The sequence below is a fragment of the Chiloscyllium punctatum genome, chromosome 21 (genome assembly GCF_047496795.1).
Source record: "Chiloscyllium punctatum isolate Juve2018m chromosome 21, sChiPun1.3, whole genome shotgun sequence".
NCBI lineage: Eukaryota > Metazoa > Chordata > Chondrichthyes > Orectolobiformes > Hemiscylliidae > Chiloscyllium > Chiloscyllium punctatum.
This window is the reverse complement of record NC_092759.1, coordinates 52655434-52679848: the sequence shown is the minus strand read 5'-3', so window position 1 is coordinate 52679848 and position 24415 is coordinate 52655434. Positions and strand designations below refer to the sequence as shown.

At 45.2% G+C, this 24415-nt stretch overlaps 1 long non-coding RNA gene across 1 annotated transcript; it reads left to right on the top strand.

The window, feature by feature from the left end:
* Nucleotides 1-8518: 8518 nt before the first annotated feature.
* On the top strand, nucleotides 8519-17877 carry LOC140492403 (uncharacterized). Its single transcript, XR_011963560.1, has 3 exons — nucleotides 8519-8616; nucleotides 13859-13965; nucleotides 17796-17877. It is a non-coding gene; the product is annotated as an uncharacterized lncRNA (long non-coding RNA).
* Nucleotides 17878-24415: the final 6538 nt, after the last annotated feature.

The following is a 24415-nucleotide window of genomic DNA, read 5'->3' as shown; positions in this document are numbered from 1 at the left end:
ATTGCTTTCCAAGCTACCTTCCCCCAAACTTCACCCTTCCCATTTATCTCTCAGCCCCGACCCATAAACCTCATTCCTGATGAAGGGCTTATGCCCGAAACGTCAATTCTCCTGCTCTTCAGATGCTGCCTGACCTGCTGTGTTTTCCAGCACTCCATTCCTGACTCTGACCTCCAGCATGTGCAGTCCTTATTTTCTCCTCCCTGCAAGCCTACTTTATCCACACTTTTCATGATCAGACATTTTCCTTCCCTGTCGCTGGGTTTCATAACAAAAGTCACCAAAAGGAAAACACCAAACAATAAAGAGTATAAAATTTCTAATCACTTGTAACTGAGTCAAAGTAAAGTCATCATAGCGCCTGGAAGGCAGTAGGGCTGCTCTGTCATGACAGAAAAAGTGGTGGTTTAACCTGAGGGTCACCGCACCTCAGGTGAGGGATAAGTTTGAAAAGACGGAGCCTCAGCTGATGCAGGAATTGAGCCTGCGCTGTTGGCATCACAGCATTGCAAATCAGCAATCCAGCCAACCGAGCTAAACAACCTTTATTAAAGCCTGTGCAACAACATGGGAGAGAAAAAGGGTTTCACCAAGCAAGGGTATGGAGCATCAACTAACATTGAAAGAAAATGATGATTCTCAAAAAACAGATGGCCAGTTAGACTCAGGTGTACAAATTGGAGACAGGCCCTTTGGTCCATATTATCCATGCTGACCATATATTCTAAATTAATCGAGTCTCATTTGTCAGTATTTTGCCCATATCCCTTTAAACCCTTCCTTGTTTTAGGCTGAGTAACTCGTGGGTTAATTTGCCCAATTATCTTACTAATCCAGAAGATACTGCTACCATCCTAAAGATGGGAAATAAGCAAGGTATTAATGGGTGCAAAGATGTTATAACAGTCTCTCTGACAGGGATAAATTATCTTCCATCTTTTTTTTGTTCATCCTTCGATAGTTTGAAATTTTTAAACCTTCTGGTCTACCATCATCTTTGCAGTTTTGTGCATCTTTTCTTTCAATTTGATGTCCCCCATAATTCCCTCAGCTATGCACCGCTGTCCATCGTGCATTTCATTTACAAGTTAATATATATTGTTGAGAATTATAAAATAACTGAATATATTCTTCTGCTTTAACATTCAAACTATAGTTCCATTCCAGTTTAGCTAACTGCTACTTCATACCCTTGTGACTGCCTTTAAATTTGGATACTAGTTGAAGAAGCAAATTCCTCACCCTAAAACTAAATTCTATCACGCTGCATTGAATCTTACCAAAAGGGTCGCTTATGTTGAGCTGATTAATCAATCACATTATCAGATGATCCCTGATTTGTTCCAGAGCATCTGTTCTGAGAAATTGTACAGAGCAGTCACCCTCAAATTGCTTCAGAAGGTAACATAAGCTGAGTGTACAATACTATTTTAACTAACAGATTCTGTTAGATCCCCAAAATTACTCAGAGCATTGAATCCCTATGTTGTGGAAACAGGCCCTTCAGCCCAACAAATCCACACCAACCCTCGGAAGAGTATTCCAATCAAACCTATTCCTCAACATTTACCCCTGATTAATGCACCGAACCTGTGCATCGCTGGACACTATGGGCAAATTAGCATGACCAAATCACCGAACCTGCACTTCTTTGGATTGTGGGAGGAAACCACTTGGATCACATTTTGCTTTTGAAATCAGAGGCCCCTATTCAACCCATCACAACTGTGCCGCCGTTTTAAAATAGCTACTTGACTGGATCCCTGCTCTCACAGTATTGCAAATAATTTGTTTTTGCAAGTATTCAAATTAATTTTGGAAATTAACAGTGAATCAGCTGCCACCTCCATTCCAGGTGATCTCAGCTCTTCTTTGAAAGAGCAAAACCCAATCAGAACATTGAAGCATCCAATGTTTAAAAAAAATCGCATGCTCGGTCATTGTAATATGATGGGTTTTTTAAACAGAACGCTGAGCAAAAGTTAATTTAGGGCAAAATGGAGAACTCGAAGAGAAAGGTGAACCGCCCGTGGGTAATAAAGGCAGTCAAGGGCAGTACCCACAAGGAAAAAATGACATAGCAGCGGATGAGTAAAAAGGAAGAAAACTGACCATGTTATTAAATTGACAAGAAACAAAAATGAATGGCAAGAGTTGTACAGGTATATTAAAAATGGAGTATCTAAAGTCAGCATCGAACCCTTGGAGGTTCTGACTCTGGAATTGATAATGGGTACAGGGAAACAGCAGACAATTTAAACCGATATTTTACATTGATCTTCATGAAGGAGGATACCGTTATCATCGTAAAGGTAGCAAATAAGCAAGTTACTCAAGGGAAGTAAAATGTTATAACAGTCTTTGTCACAAGGGACGAAGTATTGACCAACAAATAGGACTAAAGGCAGACAGGACATAATGGCCTGGATCAAACATTTTTACGGCAACTGGCTGCAGAGACTTTTAAGGCATTGATTGGAATATTCCAGAATCAAGGGATGCAGGGAACATCCAGTGGATTGATGAGCCTGTTCAAGAAGGAAAGGGAGACAGAAATCAGGAAACTATAGACTAGATTAGATTATTTACAGCGTGGAAACAGGCCCTTCGGCCCAATAAGTCCCTACAGACCCGCCAAAGCACAACCGTCCCAGACTCATTCCCCTACATTTACCCTTTCACCTAACACTACGGGCAATTTAAAAATGGCCAATTCACCTAACCTGCATATTTTTGGATGGTGGGAGGAAACCGGAGCACCCCCACGCAGTCACGGGGAGAATGTGCCAATTCTACACAGAGAGCAGCCTGAGGCAGGAATTGAAGCTGGATTTCTGGCGCTGTGAGGCAGCAGTGCTAACCACTGTGCCACCGCGCCACCCAGTTAGTCATTTGAATATCTGTTTTGGTAATACGACAGAGTTGAATATAAAAGTCAGAAATAGCAGGACATTTCGAAAAGCTTATACTGAAACATGGTAGACTGGGTTTTGTGAAAGAGAAACGGTATTTGACAAATTTGCGACAGTTCATTGAGGAGATAACAAACAGGGCTGACAAAGGGCAAGCCAATGATGTTCCGTTTTTGGATTTTAAAAATGCAAATGATAAGGTGCTACATAAAAGTTAATTGCACAATATAGGAGCTCACCGTATCGGGGTAATGTATTAGTATGGACTGAGGATTGGTTAACCACACTGGCTGTTGCTGAGACCTCACTTGGAGTACTGTATACAATGTTAGCTCCCATATTTAATAAAGGATAAACCAGCATTGGAGACCATTCAATAAAGATTCACTTAGCTGCTTCAAGGATGAAAAGGTTGACCTATCAAGAATAGCTACACAGGTTAGGTCATTATTCAATAGAATCTCGACAAATAAGGGGTGATCTTGTGGAAACAAGATTCTGAGGAGCTTGATGGGGTAGATATTGACTAGATCTTCTAGCACCAGTGAAGTCTCACATCAGGGGACATTACAGAAGGGAACATTCACGGTAAAACAAAGTGTAAAGTTTTTTTTTCTCTCAGTGAATTGCTAGAATTTTCCAGCCCAAGGAATTGTGAAAGCTAAATGTGGTAGACAAATGGGTCTTGGTTTACTCTTTGGAGGGTCAGTGTGGCATGTTGGGTTGAAGGGCCTGTTTCCACACAGTAGGGAATCTGTGATTCTAGACAATAGACAATAGACAATAGGTGCAGGAGTAGGCCATTCTGCTCTTCAAGCCTGCACCACCATTCAATATGATCATGGCTGATCATTCCTAATCAGTATCCTCTTTCTGCCATATCTCCATAACCCTTTATTCCACTATCTTTGAGAGCTCTATCCAACTCTTTCTTAAATGAATCCAGAGACTGGGCCTCCACTGCCCTCTGGGGCAGAGCATTCCACACAGCCACCACTCTCAAGGAGAAACTTCTTCACCCAATCTCTGTCCTAAATGGTCTACCCTGTATTCTTAAGCTGTGTCCTCTGGTTCAGCACTCACCCATCAGCAGAAACATGTTTCCTGCTGCCACAGTGTCCAATCCTTTCATAATCTTATGTCTCAATCAGATCCTCTCTCAGTCTTCTAAACTCAAAGGTATACAAGCCCAGTCGCTTCAGTCTTTCAGTGTAAGGTAATCCCGCCATTCCAGGAATTGACCTTGTGAACCTACGCTGCACTCCCTCAATAGCCAGAATGTCTTTCCTCAAATTTGGAGACCAGAACTGTACACAGTACTCCAGGCGTGATCTCACCAGGGCCCTGTACAGCTGCAGAAGCACCTCTTTGCTTCTATACTCAATTCCTCTTGTTATGAAGGCCAGCATGCTATTAGGTTCTTCACTACCTGCTGTACCTGCCTGCTTGCCTTCATTGACTGGTGTACAAGAACACCCAGATCTCTCTGTACTGCCCCTTTACCTAAGTTGATTCCATTTAGGTAGTAAGCTGCCTTCCTGTTCTTGCCACCAAAGTGGATAACCATACATTTATCCACATTAAAGTGCATCTGCCATGCATCTGCCCACTCGCCTAACTTGTCCAGGTCACCCTGTAATCTCCTAACATCCACATCACATTTCATCCTGCCACCCAGCTTTGTATCATCAGCAGATTTGCGAATGTTATTGCTGATACCATCTTCTATATCATTAACAAATATTGTAAAAAGCTGCGGTCTCAGGACGGATCCCTGCGGTACCCCACTGGTCACTGCCTGCCATTCTGAAATGGAGCCGTTTATCACTACCCTTTGTTTCCTATCAGCCAACCAATTTTCAATCCAATCTAGTACTTTGCCCAATACCATGCACCCTAATTTTGCTCACTAACCTCCTCGGTGGGACTTTGTCAAAAGCTTTCTAAAAGTCCAGGTACACTACATCTATTGGATCTCCCTCGTCCATCTTCAGAGTTACATCCTCAAAAAATTCAAGAAGATTAGTCAAGCATGATTTCCCCTTCATAAATCCATTCTGACTCTGTTCTATCCTGTTACTCCTATCTAGATGTGCCGTAATTTCATCCTTTATAATAGACTCCAGCATCATTCCGACCACTAAGATCAGATTCTATCTCAAATTATTTTAAAAGAGTGCAGATAGATCTTTGAAATATTGAGCAGTTGAGGGCTATGCGAATCAAGCATAAAAGAGGTGTTGAGTCCTGGGTTGGCCCAGCCATGATCTGAAAGAATGGAGGAACAAGCTGAAGGGGATGAATGCCCTGCTCCTGCTCCGATTCCTTGAGCCTCCATTTCATGATTTTCTGTCTCCAAAGAAGAGCATGATACAATGTTCTAAAGATCTCAGATGTTGTGAAAATGGGGTGTTTATGTACTCATTCAGATGGCATCGATTAACAGCTATACAGTCATGAGTATGAAGGCAATTCCCTCTATGAATACAGGATATCTACTGCAGAGCTCACACAAAGGGAATTCTTCCCTTCTGAGCAGAAAAATGTGTTGCTGGAAAAGCGCAGCAGGTCAAGCAGCATCCAAGGAGCAGGAGAATCGACGTTTCGGGCATAAGTCCTTCTTCAGGAATGAGCCTGGTGTGCCAAGCAGGGTAAGAAAAAAGGGTAGGGAGGAGGGACTTGGGGGAGGGGCATTGGGAGTGCGATAGGTGGAAGGAGGTGAAGGTGAGTGTGATAGGCCGGAGAGGGGGTGGGCGCGGAGAGGTCAGCAAGAAGATTGCAGGTCAAGAAGGCGGTGCTGAGTCTGAGGGTTGGGACTGAGATAAGGTGGGTGGAGGGGAAATGAGGAAGCTGGATAAATCCACAAGGTTGGGACTGAGATAAGGTGGGGGGAGGGGAAATGCCTGAAACGTCGATTCTCCTGCTCCTTGGATGCTGCCTGACCTGCTGCGCTTTTCCAGCAACACATTTTTCAGCTCTGATCTCCAGCATCTGCATTCCTTACATTCTCCAACTCTTCCCCTCAGTAAACTCTCCCATCACATTACCCAACATATCTGCTCAAGCAGGATGCACTGCGCATGATCTAGCCAACAAAGGGACCCCCGGGTGACTGATGTCAGCACCGGACCAATGAAAGGACCATGGGCGGAGCTGGAGGAACTGACGTGGCGGTTAGTCCTCCAACCAATCAAAGTGAATGATGGGCGGAAATAGACTAAACCACGTGATCATCATTGCGCGTGGCGCAGAGTAGACGTAATGGGTGCTCGGGAAGTTATGGAGCGAAAGGATACGGTAAGGAAAGAAATAAACAGGGAAAGGGGAGAAAAATTGTGTTCCTATGAGAGGAGAGGTTTTATAAACAAATTGTGCACGTCGGAAAACACAAATTTGAACGTCCCAGTCCCGCGTTTGTAGTAAACGGGGAATTGCCTCAGCGCGGCTCCAGAGCTGAGTGAGCGCCGCCATCTTTATTCGGGACAACGATTCACTGGACACGTGCGGAGCCACCATCTTTGTAGGGGGCAAGGTGCAGCGTTTGTCTGGTAAAAGTCATAGGGCAAGATTTACACAGAGCATATTCAAACCTAGAGAGATAGGTGCTTATTTCTGGATTTGTTTCGTCATTCATTTAAATGTTTTGGATGTCAACATAGGAGGTATAGTAAATAAGTTTGCAGGTCATACAAAATTGGAGGTATTGTGGACAGGGAAGAAGGTTACCTCAGAGTGCAATGGGATATTGATCAGATGGGGTTTAATTTAGATAAATGTGAGGTGCTGCATTTTGGAAAAGCAAATCAGGGCAGGACATATACACTGAATGGCAAGGCCCTGGAGTGTCTTGCAGAACAAAGACACCTTAGACTGCAGGTTCATAGTGTTAAAAATAAAATCAATAAGGTTTAGATGAGACCACCAAAACTGGAAACGAGACAATTTATTCTACGATCTTGCAAGAATCGGACTCCAATTGTACAGAACAATTGAAGTGAGGAAAAATTCAAATTACTACACCAGCTGTACCTTTGAGTTGCGTGAGGTCATCTTTCCCGACTATGACTGGCTCCTATACTACCCAATCTTTCTTATTGATTTCTATTAATGCCTAGCTATGCTCCACCCTTATTGCCCCCTTCTCTCCAAGTTGGCCACTTTCCCCTCTGTAAGTGCTGACACATGGCTAAACCTATATCTTGATGTTCCTTCTCACTTGTCCATTGACCATGATCCATAGGTACATCATGATCTGGTTGAACATTTTGTATCAACTCTGCTGGTACATTCCATCCCTGAATATTTCAGTGGCTTGTATAGCTCCAGCATTTTGGTTATCGCAGCGTTTTGCTGAAAACACAAGTTTTAAACAAAACTGATTTGAACTTTATTTTAAACATTGAACTTATTTGAAACTAAAAATAATTACACACTAAAATTAGTATTTAATTAACCATAATTATAGATTCTCTTCCCTAAATACTTATAGAGTTAATAGTTCTCTTGTTGAACCCATTTTTCTGTATGCTTTTTCCATATCTGCAAAAACAACACTTTTCCCCATTTTTAGCAATAGGTCCTTGCCAGTCAAGTTGCAGGGAGATAGGATAGTGAAGGAGGTGTTCAGTATATTTTCCTTTATTGGTTACAGCATCGAATATAGGATGTGGGAGGTCATGTTTCTGTACAGGACATTGGTTAGGCCACTTTTGGAATATTATGTGCAATTCTGGCCTGCCTCCTATCAGAAGGGTGCTGTTAAAGTTGAAAGGTTTCAAAAAAGACTTACAAGGATGTTGTTAGGGTTGGAGGATTTGAGCTACAGGGTGAGGCACAAAAGGCTGGGGCTGTGTTTCCTGGACTACCATAGGCTGAGCGGTTATGTTATGGAGGTTTATACAATCATGAGGAGCATGGATAGGGTAAATGAACAAGGTGTTTTTCCTGGGGTAGTGGTGTCCAGAAGTAGAGGGCATTGCTTTAGGGTGAACGGGGAAAAATTTCAAAGGGGCCTAAAGGCTAACTTTTTAATGCAGTGGATGCAATTAGCTGCCAGAGGAAGTGGTGGAGGCTGGTACAATTAAAACATGTTAAAGGCCTCTAAATAGATAAAAGATATGATTAGGAAGCGTTGACAGGTATATGGGCTAAGTAGTTGCAAATGGGAGTAGATTAGGTTCGGATATTTGGTTGGCATGGATGAGTTAGACCAAAGGATCTGTGTCGGTGCTATACATCTCTATGACTGTGGGATTATAACAGCTAATATTGCTCTGATTCACCTCTGGGCTCCCTCATGGCCGCTTTGTCAAAACCTAGCTTCCTCAGTCTTGAACAGTAGGTGTATTTTTGGTCTGATTAGTATTTTACTATTACTTTAACAGAGATTCTTGTAAGTTAAATTTTCACTGCTGCCCAGCCCCTGCTCTATTATCAGATTATTTTTTTCTGGAAAATCTTTGACAGTCAGGAATTCTATTTTCCAATAAGCAAGTGTATTTTCCTTCCATTTCTGACTATCAAATTCTGCACCATTTTCATTCCCTGGAATCCATTTTGCACTCCCTGAAACATCAACTGTGTTCCTCCTTCCACAGATACCAGTGATTAATGCTAAAGCCCTGTGGCCTGTGGAGAGGGTGATGTTTGACTTTCTTATACAGCTGCAGTTTGTGTGGTGAAGGTGCTCCCACAATGTGGTTGGGTAAGAGACATTACAGATTACTCATTCAGCAACAGTGATGATTTGAAGACAATGTCCAAATCAAGAACTTGCTTATAATTTCACAAAAATATTATTGGGAACTTTAGACATGAGACCAGAGAAGGATGATATTAGGTCAGGTGACCAAAAGCATTGCCAAATAAGCAGGTTTTGAGGAAAGTCTGAAAGGAGGAAAGCAGATCTATGAGGTCTTGACTGCGAATTTCAGACCTTGTTGCGTTAGCAACTGTAGAAACAGCCACACAGGTGAAATAATGATTTAACAAATCGTTGGGAGTCTTGAACAGAATGGGTTGTCGAGGTCTCAAAGGGTATGTGATGCAGCGAGCTAGGAATTAAATCAAGGGTGAGAATTTTAGATTGGAGGATGTGGGCCGGGTGCTGGCAGGTGAGACTAGATTGGGATATCTGGTTGGCATGGATGGGTTGGAACGAAGGGTCTGTTTCCATGCTGTACATCTCTATGGCTCTATGTTGTTGCTTATGAATAGGAGCCTTTTTATTGATCAACAATTTTTGGTACTTGGGCAGCAGAGATTTAGGTTTTCTTGAGATTACAGGGAGGTTGAATGTGCGAAGCTAGCCAGGAGTGTGTTTGGATAACGAAGTCTGGAGATAACACAAGGTAGATGAGAGTATATGAGCTGAGATGAGGGTGGAATCAGCTAGAAATAGTGGTCTTGGATTGGGACTGAGCGATCAAACTCTCCTCACCTCTGGGAGTCAGCTGGTTGTCAGGTTGTGAATCAGGTAAAAACAGAGCAGTATCACAATGGGGAGCTGAGTGGCCCTGGTGGAGCCTAAAATGAGTGTCGCTCAGCTGCTAGTTGATAGCCCTGTTGATGACGACTTCCATCACTTTACTGCTGATCGAGTATGGACTGATAGACAGAAATTGTCTGGGTTGGATTGCCCTTTGTTTTTGTGTTGACGTGCCTGTTCTACATTGTTGGTCGATGCCAGTGCTGGAGGGGTACTTGGCTTGGTGGGTGGCAAGTTCTGGAGCACAAGCCATCAGTATTATTGCCAGAATATTGGCAGGGCCCATAGCCTTTGCACTACTTAACCATTTCTTGATGTGATTCAAACTGCATTGAACTTGCTTAAAACTCACATCTGTGATGTTAGAAACCACTGGAGAAGGCTGAGATGGATCATCCACTTGACGCGTCTGGCTGCAAATGCTATAATCTTATCTAGTGAATGGATGTGTGAGTCCCCTCCATCAGTAAGGGTGGGGATTTCTGTGATGCTTCCTCCAGTGAGTTGTTTAATTGTCCATCACCGTTCACAACTGTGTGTGGCAGAACTGCAGAGCTCCGATCTGTTCCATTGGATGTAGGATCACTTAGCTCTGTTGCTTGCTGCTGATGCTGTTTGATATGCAGGTGGTTCTGTTTGGTAGCTTCACCAGGTTGGCACTTCATTTTTAAGTGCTGCTCTTGGCATGCCCTCCTTTACTGTACATTGTGATGGTTGAGAGTGGGATTTACAAACCAATGAGATTATAGATTGTGCTGGAGTACAGTTCTGCTGCTGTTGATGTCCCACAGTGCCTCAAAGATGTCCAGTTTGAGATGCTACATCTCTTCGAAGTCTATCCCATTTAGAGCGGTGATAGTGTCACTCAATACAATGGAGGTTTTTCTCAACTTTATGGCAAGACTTTGACTCCAAAAGGAATGTGTGATGGTCGCTCTTACCGATACTGTCATGGACAGATATATCTGCAGCTAGTCAATTCATAACAATGAGATCAAGTATGTTTTTCCCTATTGTTGGTTCCCTCACCACCCGCTGCAGACTCAGTTGATCGGCTATATCCTTTAGGACCTGACCAGCTCAGTCAGTAATTCTGTTGCTGAGCTAGTCTCGATTGTGGATATAGAAATCCTGTACCCAGAGTATGTTTGACGCCATTTTACTTCCTCAGTGCTTCCTCCAAATGTTGTTTAACATGAAGGAGAACTGATTCATCAGCCGAGGGAGGATGGTACGTGGTTATCAGCAGGAGCCATGAGACTTCCTGGTGTCCGGAGTCAATGCTGAGTACTCACAGGGCAAATCCTCCCTGTCTGTACACCACTGTGCCACACCTCTGCCTGGTCTGTCCTGCCGGTGGGACAGGACATATCCAGAGATTTTAGGAGAAAGTGAAGACTGCAGATGCTGGAGATCGGAGTCGAGAGTGTGGTGCTGAAAATGAACAGAAGATCAGGCAGATAAAGGGCTTAGGCTCGAAACGTCGATTCTCCTGCTCCTCGGAGGCTGCCTGACCTGTTGTGCTTTTCCTGCACCACACTCTCTATCTAGGGATGGTGATGATGGTGTCTGGTCATTGTCTGTAAGGGTTGATTTTGTGAGTATGAGTATGTCAGGCTGTTCCTTGATTGGTCTGTGAGACAGCTCTGCACATTTTGGCACCAAAATCCAGATGTTAGTCTGGAGGACGTTCCACCATCGAGAGGGCTGATTCTGTGGTTGTATTTTCTGGTGCCTTGTTAGATACCAAGCGGTGCATCCAGTTTCATTCCTGTGTTGAGACTTTACAGTGATTAATACAGTGAGTAGCTGGCTGGGCCACTGTCAGGTTGGCAGGATATTTTTCGCCATTGACAATTGTTTCATGGAGATCAGGAGATTCCTAATTCCAGTTATTTTTTTCTTGAATTCAGACTCCACCATCTGCCAAGATGAGATTCGAACTAGGACTTCAGTCATTTGTTTTAATATTCTGGATAAAATTTAAATACATTAGGTTTGTTCATTCATTTTAAATATCACTTACCCAGGTTTTGTTTCTTTGTGAAACACTGTCCATCATCCTGTCTCCTCCATCCTTCTCTCCAACAACAAGAGTTTGGAGCACATGGACCTTCTCTGTCACTAAGACTGAGATAATCCGATCTGTTGCTACCCTCCCTCACACTAGCCCACGGAGCCAAACTGCGTCACGTAGTGTTCCTGGATTTGTCCTAAACTGACATCTTTCTCCAGTCTCTTGTCAAGCCTTATCAGAGCTCACCTTGACCCTTTCCCCTCATCTCACTAAACTACAGACTTTCCAACTCTCTTTCCTCCTCCTCCTCATCACTCCCCCTCACCGATTCACAGATATTGTTTCTTGTTCTGTCTTTTGATGGTTATGCCCTTCTCTTCCAAAATCCTGCTCCATCTCCACTCTCCCTTTCCTTTCTGAATTTCTTGCATTTGGTGTCCTTGGCCCCTCCTGTATCTCACGAACAATGCCAGGTGGTGACATTGTGCAACACCACCCTGTTGGGCTTCACATGTACACTGACGATGCCTAACCCTCCCTCCCCATCATCCCTCTCCATTACTCCAATGTTACTCAGTTATCAAACTGCTTAACACACTCCCACGACTTGATTAGCTGCAGTTTCCTCCAATGAAACATTGTAATGGTTAAACCCATTGCCTTACAAATTCCTTTCCCTTATTGCTGAGCCCCTCCCTCTCACTGGGAACTTTCTGAGGCAGAACTACATTCTTCACAATATTACTGTCATATCTGATCCCAAGCTGACCTTCTGATCAGACACCTACACAATCACAAACACCAGGAATTCCAATCTCTTAAACGTTGTTTGTCTCCTCCTCACCCCAGCTCCATTGCTACTGAAACCCCTTACCCGCGTCGGTGTCGCCTTAAACTTGATGAATTTGAAACGGAACCCTTGATTCCGTGACTGACACAGAATCTGGTTTCGGACTCCCCCATGATGGGAAACATCCTCTCACTATTTATCCTGTCAAACCCCTTAAGAATCTGGTGGTGGGGTTTGATTGTAGGTGGTGGAAATGGCAGAGGATGATGTGTTATATCTGGGTGGAAGGTAAGGACTTGGGGAAGGTTCTATCCTTGCAGTTGGAGGTGTGGATTTCAAAGACAGAGGTGCGGGAAGTGGAGGAGACACATTCGATGGTATTGACTACATGGGAGGGGAAATTGCAGTCCTTGAAATACGGGGCCATTTGGTATGTTCAGGCTTTACTGGAACACTGCAGTAAGTGTGAGAGAGAGATGTTGGCCAGGGAACAGACTCGTGTGTTAAAGTGGCAGGCAGCTGGAAGCTCGGGGTCTGTATTTGCAGCAGAACGTAGATCATCAGCTGCCATTTCCGCCACCTCCACTGAGATGCTGCCAGACACAGGTTCCTGTCCCCTCCATTAACAGCTATACACCCCCCCAGCCAGATCGTAATCCACTCCTTTGTCTTTCCAAATGTTCTGGTCTCTCTTTGGGTTCTGTCCCTGCCTATTATTTACTCTTTAACCCCTATCTCCTGCAATACAAAGATCTGCAGGTTAGTTGAATTGGCCAAGCTAAATTTCCCATAATGTTCAGGGATGTGTAGGTTAGGTGCATTAGTCAGGAGAAATGTAGAGTAATCGGGTAGGGGAATGGGTCTGGGTGGGATACCCTTCGGAGGGACGCTGTGGACTTTTTGGGCCGAATGGCCTGTTTCCACACTGTCAGGATTCTAATTTTCCCAGCTCCCATCGGTTCTGAGGAAGGGCCACTGGACAGATTTCTGTTCCCAGATGCTGCCAGACCTGCTGAGCTTTCCCAGCACCTTCTGCTTGTTGTTCCTGATTGACACCTTCCGGGTTTGATTCAGACAGGGGGAGGATCCCAGTACTGACCTCGTAATGGGGTCCAGCTGATTGATGGCAGCTTCAGACCAATAGGAAAAGATGGTGGGACTGGTGGACCAAGTGGAACCAGCTGGTCATCCAAGCAATGTGAATGAATGAGGGGCGTGGCCAGTGGGATGTCACGTCACCAGTAACTCAGCCGATGCAGTGCCACGTGACTCGGCCGTTGATGAATGTGGGAGACGCAAACAGGGAAGGGGAGAGTGGCCTCGGAGACGGAGATAATGAATCACTTTAGACTGGGAAGTTTTAATTACCCTCTGTGCGGGTGGTTAGTCTGAATTAGAAACTCTGGGTCCCGCGTTTGCAGCAGATGGGCAAACGGCTGCGGCCCTCAGGCGGTGATAGGACCTGTGATATGGTCGCCATCTTTATTAGGGGCAAGGTACAGTGAGGCGCATGTGCATGTCCTCTTCCTAGGATGGGTATGTGTGATTTGAAGAGAGGCATTTACACATCAAGCACATATCAAGAGAAAAGTATGTCTTTACTATTCTTCCTGCACTGACTGTGAGTTTTATTTTGTGAATTCATTTCATAGGATATTAAATCAGAATAATTGAGGCTGGGATCTCAAAGCAAGTTTTTGCAGTCGATGGAGTCATCAGGATCTGAACATCATTGGCATTTAACTGTGGAAGGAGAATGGTTTGTCTGTTCAGTTTGCGGGAAATTATTTCTAATATTTTTGTTAAGCAGAAAGATGTACAAATACGTGGTTGGATCACCCTTTGGGTATGTGCTGCCTTCTGGGCCCTGCAGCTGAGGAAGGAGATACTGGCCTGAGAGGGAGCACGTATTTTCCAAACTACACCTCGTCTCTTTGTAAGAACTGTCAGATTTTGATCCAATCACCCACTTCGTGATGTTAACCTATAAACTCTTTATTTTCAATTACCTGCAAACTTCTCATTAAAACTCCTTTTGGACTCAAATTCCAGCACCTTTCCAGGTGGAATGTTGCAGATTCTACCAACTGTCTGTTCATCCAGAAACTGCTGAGGTCCATGTTGACTCTGGGGTTACAAAGGGCTGAGCTGAAAGATGAGGTGCTGTCCCTGAGCTCCCATTGAGATGAATTGGAACAGTACAGGAGGCTGAGGGCAGTGTAGGTGTGAGCAGACAATGAAAATGACGGCTGCACTGTGAGGGCTGCTTGGCTCAATGAGAGTGTTTTGGAGTTGGGTGTAAACAGACTGATGTGAGTCGGGGAGAAGGTGAAGCTGAAACTCCGTTTTGGTTCAGGCCATTCAGAAACTCACATGATCCCAATGGGAACAGCCAGTTTTTAAGTGTTACCTGCGGAGTATTTCTTAATAGTTTTTAAAGTATAACATAACAGGTTAAGTAAAGTTTGGTGCTTTTGATTTTAATAGAAATGTTTGTGTGAAGGAAGGTTGCTAGTTCATTTAAATTCTCTTAATGGGAGTAACTAAATGAATAAAGAGAGATATTGAGATAGGAGCCCTCAGACCCGTGGTGCGCTACTCTTGCACAATGTGGGAAATAAGGGAAGCTTCCAGTATCCCTGACCGCTATGTGTGCAGGAAGTGGACCCACCTGCAGCTACTGGCAAACTTTTCAGACCTGGAGCTGTGAGTGGACTCGCTGGGGGACATCTGCAATACTGAGAATGTTATGGTCAGCACGTTGAGTGAGTTATTCACACTGCAGGTGAGGGTTACACAGGCAGAAAGGGAATGGGTGACCGTCAGATCAAGAAAATAGAAAGGAAGGGTGTGCAGGAGTCCCCAGTGGTTATCCCCTTCTCAAACAGGTACAGATATACCGCTTGGGATTCTGTTGGGAGGTTACGGGTGGGGTAGCCTCTCAGGAAATCAGCAACAGTCAGGTTCATGACACCACAGAAAGGTCTGCTGCACAGAGCGGGAGGAAAGAGAGTCGCAATATTCGGTGCACAGAGAGGCACTTCTATGGCCACAGACATGAATCCAGGATGGTATGTTACCTCCCTGGTGCCAGGATCCGCAATAGCTTGGATAGGCTATCGGACATTGTGGAGCTGGTGAGTAAACAGCCCATGGTGGTGGAACCTTCTCACTATGAAGACCATGGATCATTTCCATTCTCCACTGCTTCCCACTCCTATCTGCTTCGAAAAGAGAATCACAGAGAAACACGGAATAAAATGGGGTCAGAGTCTCTGGTATAAAACTGTTTAACACAGTGCCCCCATCTTATCCATATTGGTCATCAAGCACACATACCCTGTATGATCATCTAATACCTTTTGATATTAGAATAGATGATACATGATTAGTTAAGGTTTTGAGGAGGAAAAGGAGCAGAGAGGTTTAGTAGTAATTTCTGGAGCTCAGGATGCATGAATCTGAATTAAAAATGGGCTATCCTGAAGGCTAGAATTAGAGAAAGGCACTTAGCACAGAGATTTGTGAGGCTCGAGATTACAAATACAAGGAGGATTGTGAGAATGGATGATATTACAGAGACAGATGTTTTGTGATATCAGAGATAGTGAGGGTTCTGAGGCAGGAGAGGAATTACAGAGATAAGGAAGAGTTGTGAAGCTGATGAGGTGAAAGTGATAGAGACAGTTGTGAGCATGGAGCAATTTACAGAGACACCGAGAGTTAGAGTCTTAAAGTTATTCAGCATGGAAACAGACCCTGTGGTCTAACCAATCCATGTCGACTATAATTCCGAACGAAACTAACTGCACCTGCCTCCAAATATTTCCTATTTATGAACTTTTGCCCATGTCTTTTAAAGATTGTAATTGTATTCACAGCTACCATTTCCCCATGCAGTTCATTCCACAATTGTAAAAATATCCTAATATCGATTAGGATATCTATAAAACATCCTAAAATCTATTTAAAACCTTTCTCATCTCTCTTCAAAATGTATGCACCCGAGTCGTCAATCCCCCTGCGACCCCCCGGGCATTCATCTTATCTACACTCTCCATGAATTTATAAACCTCTAATAAGTTCACCCCTCAACCTCCTATACTCCAGTGACAGAAATCTCAGCCTATCCAGCCACTCCTTCAACACCACCCCTCCATTCATGGCAATATCCTGGGAAATATCTTCTGAACCTTCTCTAATAACATCCTTCCTATAACGGGGAACTAGAACTGGACGCAGTATTGCAGAAAAGGCCTCACCAGCATCCTGTACAGCCTCAACATTACGTCCCAACTCCTCTACCTAAAGGTCTGAGCAATGAAGGTAGGTGTGCTAAATACTTTCTGAACCACCTTGTCTACATATGACACAAGACCTGAACCCCTCGGTCTGTTTGTTCTTTGTTACTACTCAAGGCGTTACTTTTAATTAGTGAAATTAATTAATGAGGCTAAAGGGGATGTCTGTTTTATGAAAATGTAATAGCTTACATTTATTCAAATTAAACTCCGTCTGCCCCTTTTCAGTCCATTCACCCAATTGATCAAGATCCCTTTGTAATCATAAATAACCTTTGTTACTGTCCACTTTAACAGTTTTGATGGCACCCACAAACAAACCATACTTTGTATATTCTTACCCAAATTATCTACACGCATGGCAAACAAAAATGGACCCAGCACCGATTCCTGTCGAACACTACTGGTTACAGGCCTCCAGTCTGAAAAGCAACCCTCCACTACTACACTCTGTTTCCTACCGTTAAGCTCGTTTTGTATCCAGTTGGCAAGCTCTTCCTGAATCCCATGTGATCAAACTTTGCAAATTAGTCTCCCATGCAGAACCTTGTGAAAGGCTTTACTAAAGTCCAAATAAACAATGTCTAACGCCCTGCCCTCATCGATCTTCTTGGTTACTACCTTAAAAAGCTCAATCAAGTCTGTGAGACACCCTCTTGTGTAACCATGTTGACTGTCCCTAATCATTCCTTAACTCTCCAAATACATGTAAACCTCCAACAGGTCACCCGCCACTGAAGTCAGACTCAGAGGTCTACAGTTCCTAGGCTTCTCCTTCTGTCCCTTCACAAACAAAGGTACAACATTAGCCACTCTCCAGTCATCAGGTAGCTCACCCGTAGTTATCGATTATACAAATATTTCTCCATGGTGCCCACAATTTCCTCCCACCCAAACTGTTCCCATCCTATCACTTCAGTCACTTGCCCTGTCTGATCAGCCAAGGAAAAGGTCAGGTGTTGCTTGGTTTCTGATAGGAACATTTACATATTGATAAAGAACATTTTCTTGGACTCGTTTAACAAATTCTTTCCCAACCAAACCTTTCACACTATGGTAGTCTCAGTCAATGTTTGCAAAATTAAATCATCTACTATTACCACCTTATTATTCTGACTTTATATCTGAGATCTCTCTGTCTGTTCCTTTAGTTCACTCTGATTATTGCAGCGCCTGTAGTGCCATCCGACCAAGGTGATCATTTTTTAAATTTTGAAAACACAGTTTTATTTTTAAAAAGCTCTCCTCCGCGATTTAAAAATAAATCTCTTTTTGTTTATTCACTCAGTTGATGTGGGTGTTTACCCTGAGGGCAGTTGAGAGTTAACTACATTGCTGTGGGTCTGGAGTCACTTGTCGGCCAGACCAGGTGAGGATGACAGTTTCTTTCCCTAAAGGACATTAATGAACCAGATGGGTGTTTTCTAACAATTGACAATAGTTTCATGGTCATCATTAGCCTTTTCAATCTCGATTGTATTGAATTCCGATGCCACCATCAGCCATGTTGGGATTCTAACCCTAATCCTCGGAACATTATATATATTACTCGTCTAGCAAATATACCACCTGGCCATTACCTCCCTTTTTAGCAGAGTTTTAAAAAAATTCCCTCATTCGACATGTATAATTTGTGATAAAATACTCAAATGTCCATGTGTTGGCCTCTCCAAAAGGTCACTCAACAGAAATCTGTTTGGGGGAGAAATATTTCACTTTTTTTGGGTTTTTTTTATTGTACATTTTTGAGGTAAAAGAAACAAAAATGAATCCAAATAAAAATCTTACATCACGGACATGTAATTTCTGAAGCTGGAGGCCGGAGGGGGATGACAGAGACAGGGAGGATGGTGAGGCTGGAGGGGGATTACCGAGACAGGGAGGGTGGTGAGGCTGGAGGGGGAGACCAGAGACAGGGAGGGTGGTGAGGCTGGAGGGGGAGACCAGAGACAGGGAGGGTGGTGAGGCCGGAGGGGGATGACAGAGACAGGGAGGGTGGTGGGGCCGGAGGGGGATGACAGAGACAGGGAGGGTGGTGAGGCCGGAGGGGGATGACAGAGACAGGGAGGGTGGTGAGGCCGGAGGGGGATGACAGAGACAGGGAGGGTGGTGAGGCCGGAGGGGGATGACAGAGACAGGGAGGGTGGTGAGGCCGGAGGGGGATGACAGAGACAGGGAGGGTGGTGAGGCCGGAGGGGGATGACAGAGACAGGGAGGGTGGTGAGGCCGGAGGGGGATGACAGAGACAGGGAGGGTGGTGAGGCCGGAGGGGGATGACAGAGACAGGGAGGGTGGTGAGGGTGGATGGGGGATGACAGAGACAGGGAGGGTGGTGAGGGTGGATGGGGGATGACAGAGACAGGGAGGGTGGTGAGGCTGGAGGGGGATTACAGACAGGGAGGGTGGTGAGGCTGGGGGTGGATTACAGAGACAGGGAGGGTGGTGAGGCTGGAGGAGGATTACAGAGACAGGGAGGGTGGTGAGGGTGAATGGGGGATTACAGAGACAGGGAGGGTGGTGAGGCTGGAGGGGGATTACCGAGACAGGGAGGGTGGTGAGGCTGGGGGGGGATGACAGAGACAGGGAAGGTGGTGAGGCTGGAGGGGGATGACAGAGACAGGGAGGGTGGTGAGGCCGGAGGGGGATTACAGAGACATGGAGGGTGGTGAGGCCGGAGGTGGATGACAGAGACAGGGAGGGCGGTGGGGCTGGAGGGGGATTACAGAGACAGGGAGGGTGGTGAGGCTGGAGGGGGATTACGGAGACAGGGAGGGTGGTGAGGCTGGAGGGGACAGAGACAGGGAGGGCGGTGAGGCTGGAGGGGGATTACAGAGACAGGGAGGGTGGTGAGGGTGGAGGGGGATGACAGAGACAGGTAGGGTGGTGAGGCTGGAGGGGGATTACAGAGACAGGGAGGGTGGTGGGGCCGGAGGGGGAGTACAGAGATACGGAGTGTGGTGAAGCTGGAGGGGGAGTACAGAGACAGGGAGGGTTGTGGGGCTGGAGGGGGATTACAGAGGCAGGGAAGGTTGTGGGGCTAGAGGGGGATTGTTGTCCAAGCATCACTGTGGTGTACATGGACTGCAGCATTTCAGGAATACAGTCAACCACCACTTTCTCCAACACTAAGGTGACCAATCAATACTGGTCTGGGCAGCAAAGGCAAACCCCAGTGAATAAAACCAAGCAGTGACCTCTTGAGCTGACTGGCTGTGAAGTTATAAACATCTCTGGAAATGGAGTGGGCAGAGAAGAGAAACAGTGACATTTCACAGCTGGCCTCAGAGAGTCCTCACCCTTGGAAGTACTCAGCCGGGGATCAGCTCAGTGGGTTTCAGTCTCGTCAAACATCAATCTTAGTCTGTTCTATTTTATTAAATCTACAATAGTGAGTAAGGTGAGGGTTTCTTTTTAATGTCTTACAATCTCTTGATTAAATGTTTAAAATATAAAACATAAGCATTGTAATTCTCGGGCAGTATTTTTCCAGCAGTACGACTGTGCCTTTGTCTTGGTCTGTAGATTGTTAAGGCGGAGATATGGCCTGTTGTAGAGTGGTATGCTGTTCCTGTCGGATGTGGGAGATTATGGAGAGTTTCAATGATCCTGTGGTTATGTCTGCAGGAAGTGTGATTGTGAATCCTATTGGATCGCATGTATTGATGGAGGAGTGATGAAAGGCAGTGAGGAATTGACAGGAGCCTGGGGATGTGATAGGTGGCATCAGGATTGCAGGATACTGCAGATACAGTCAGGTAGGTGGGTTACCTCCAGGAAACCAAGAGGGGTAGGCAGGTAGTACAGCAGTCTTCTATGGATATCTCCCCACCCACCCCTCTCAAACCAGTATACTGTTTTGGAAAATGTAGTTGGTAATAGACGTTCAGGGGAGTGTAACACTGACAGTCAAGTTACTGTGACTGAGACTGGCTCTATTGTAATATGAGGTATATCCAGTTCCACGTGATCAATGGTGATAGGGGACTCTCTAGTCAGAGGCACAGTCTGCCATTTCTGCAGCTGACAGTGAGACATCAGAATGGGCTGGTGCCTGGGTCAAGGATGACTCCGAGATGGTTCAGATTCTTCTCAAAGGGGAGGATAACCAGTGGGAGGTCATTGTAATTGGTACCAATGGCATGGGGAGGGGAAAGCCTGGGGTCCTGTCGAGCAGGGAGATTTGCTCGTGCCACTCGGGAGGCATTAAACGAGTGAGGGATTGAGGGTAAAACTAAAGAGATAGTGAGAAAAGAGGTGAGTCTGAGACTGGTACTGTTAACAGGTCAGACTGTCAAGGCAGGCAAGAGCAAGCCACAGAATGAGGTGGGACGGACCAGTTACACTGCATTTATTTCAGTGCAAGAGACCTGACAAATCAGGCAGGTGGGCTCAGGGTATGGTTTTGAACAACATGGCACTGGAATATTATAGCAATTACAGAGGCATCACTCAGAGATGGATAGGACTAACAGCTTAATGTTCCAGGGTATAGATGCTATAGCAAGGTTGGAAGGGGGCAACAGAGGAGGGGGAGTGGCATCTTTGATTAGGGATAATGTTACGGCTGAGGTTCCGGAGGATATTCCTCGGAGTACATCCAGGCAGTTATTTGGGTGGTACTGAGAAATGAGAAAGGGATGATCATCTTATTGGGATTGTATTATAGACCCTCTCCCAATAGTCAGTGGGGAATTGAGACACAATTTTCCCGAGAACTCAGTTATCTGTCAGAATAATAGGGTTGCAATGATAAAGGGTTTTAACTTTACCAACATGGCTTCGGAGTGCTGTAGTGTTAAGGGCTTGGATGGAAAGGTATTTGTTCAGTGTGTACGAGAACATTTCAGATTCAGTTTGTAGGATGTACCGACGAGAGAAGGAACAAAACCTGACCTGTTTTTTTTAGATTAGATTAGATTAGATTAGATTAGATTAGATTACTTACAGTGTGGAAACAGGCCCTTCGGCCCAGCAAGTCCACACCGCCCCGCCGAAGCGTAACCCACCCATACCCCTACAAGTACATCTACCCCTTACCTAACACTACGGGCAATTTAGCATGGCCAATTCACCTGACCCTGCACATCTTTGGAGTGTGGGAGGAAACCGGAGCACCCGGAGGAAACCCACGCAGACACGGGGAGAACGTGCAAACTCCACACAGTCAGTCGCCTGAGGCGGGAATTGAACCCGGATCTCCGGCGCTGTGAGGCAGCAGTGCTAACCACTGTGCCACCGTGCCGCCCACAGGATGAGGCTGTCACTGGCTCGGCCAGCATTTATTGCTGCGTTGACCCAGAGGGCAGTTAAGAGTCAACCACGTTGCTATAGGTCTGGAGTCCCATGCAGACCAGACCAGGTAAGGATGGCATTTTCCTTCCCTAAAGGTCATGAGTGAACCAGATGAGTTTTCCAACAATTGACAATGGATTCCTTATGGTCACTAGATTATTTTTTTCCAGATATTTATTGAATTCACGTTCCACCATCTGCCGTGATGGGATTCAAACCCAGATCTCCAGATCGTTATCTGGGTCTCTGGACTAACGGTCTAGCGATAATTTCACTCCGTCATGAGGACATGAGGCAGGGTGAGTGACTGAGGTATCAGTGGGGCAGCACATCAGTATCAAAGATCCCACAGTATTGTGGCTCAGTGGTAAGCGCTGCTTCCTCAGCACCAGGGACCTGGGTTTAATTCCAGCCTCAGGCAACTGTCTGTGTTGGAGTTGGCACATTCTCCCTAGTGTCTATAAGGGTTTCCTTCGGGTGTTGCAGTTTGCTCCCACGGTCCAAAGATGTGTAGGTTAGTTGGATGAACCATGTTAAATTTCCCATAGTGTCTAGATGCAGTATATGAGGTTTTGGGATGTGCAGGCAAATCTCTGCCTGATGTGAAAAGATCCTTTTAGGGTCTTGGACAGAGGTCAGAGGGAGGTGTGGCCGCATGTTTTACATCTCCCATGGCGGCAAGGGAGGGTCAAGGGTGTGGAGTGTGGGTTGGTGGGAGGGTGTGGACCGAACAAGGAAGGCGCAGCGGGAATGGTCTCTGCGGAACACAAGTAGGGTTGGGGATGGAAATTTGTCTCTGGTGATGGGGTCTGACTTTAGGTAGCAGAAATAAAAGAGGTTAATGCGCTGTATCTGGAGATGAGTGGGGTGGAAGATGAAGACCGCAGGGTTATATTCTTTATTGTGGCTGGAGGGGTGGGGTAAAGGCGGAGGTGCGGGAAGTGGAGGGCATGTGTTGGAGGGCATTGTTGATCAAGTCAGAGGAAAATTACAGTCCTTGAAGTAGGCCTTTCTGGGATGTCCTGGAATAGGATCCAAAGAGATTAAACAAATATATCACCGTCAAAAGATTAACTGGTCCAGAGAATAGGACCCCTTAAAGGTCAACAATGCTGTCTATGGAACCACAGGGGGTGCGAAAGATATGCAAATATTTCACGTCATTTTTACTGGAGAAGTATATGGAAGCTCCAGAGTTTGGAGAAATAAACAGTGATAACTTGAAAAGTGTCCATGTTACAGAGGAGGTGGTACTGGATGTCTTAAATCGCATCAAGTTGGATAAAGCCCTGGAACCTGATCAGGTGTATCCTGGAACTTTCTGTAAATCTAGGGAAGTGATTGTTGGGCCTCTCCTGAGGTATTTGTATCGTTGATAGCGACAGGTGAGGTGCCATTATTTTTAAAAGGTGGTAAGGAGAGGCCATGGAACAAGAAAACAGTGAGCCTGAAGTCAGTGGCAGGCAAGTTGTTGGAAGGGATTCTGAGGGACAGGATATCCATCTATTTGGAAAGGTAAGGAATAACAGGGAGAGTCAATGTGGCTTTGCACATGCACAATTGTGTCTCACTAACTTGAGTGAGTGTTTTGAAGTGACAAAGAAAATTGATTAGCCAGGCGGTGAATGTTGTTTATATGGACATTCGAAAAGGTTCCAAAAAGCAGACTGGTTCGCAGGGTTAGATAACAGGGAATGCAGGGAGAGCAAGCCATTACAAAACTGCCTGGAAGGTAGGAGACAGAGGATGATGATGGAGGGTTGCTTTGCGGACTGGAGGCTTGTGAGCAGCAATGTGCTGCAAGGATGGATATTGGGCCCTTAAATAAATGACTTGGATGTGAATATATGAGGTATGGTCAGTAGGTTTACAGAAGACACCAAAATTGGAGATGTCGTGGATAGTGAAGAAGGTTAGTTCAGAATACAACAGGATCTTGATCAGATAGGCCATTGGAGCAAGGAATGGCAGATGGAGTTCAATTTAGATAAATGTGAGCTGTTGTATTTTGGAAAGGCAAATCAGGGCAGGACTTATACATTTAATGGTAAAGTCCTGGGGAACATTGCTGAACAAAGAGACCTTGGAGTGCAGGTTCCTAGTTCCTTGAAAGTAGAGTCACAGGTAGGCAGGGCAGTGAATGCAGCATTTGCTACGCTCCCTTTTATTGGTCAATGCATTGAATGCAGCTGTTGTGACGTCATATTGTGGCTGGATAGGGAACTGATTAAGGCCCTTCTGGAATTCTGTTTTCAGTTCCAATCTCCCTGTTCTTGGAATAATGTTGAGAAACTTAAAAGGGTTCAGAAAACATTTGCAAGGACTTTGCCAGGGTTGGACGGTTTGAGCTATTGGGAAAGGCTGAATAGGCTGGGACTATTTTCGCTGGAGAGTTGGAGGCTGAGAGGTGATCTTATAAAATCATGAAGGGCATGGATAAGGTGAGCAGTCATGGACTTTTTCCCAAGTTCGGTGGGTCCAGAACTAGAGGGTACAGGCATAAGGTGAGAGGGAAAAGATTTAAAAGGAATCTAAGGGGCATCTTATTCATGTTGAGGGCATTGCAAGTATGGAATGAACTGCCAGAGGAAGGGGTGGAGGCTAGTACAATTGCAG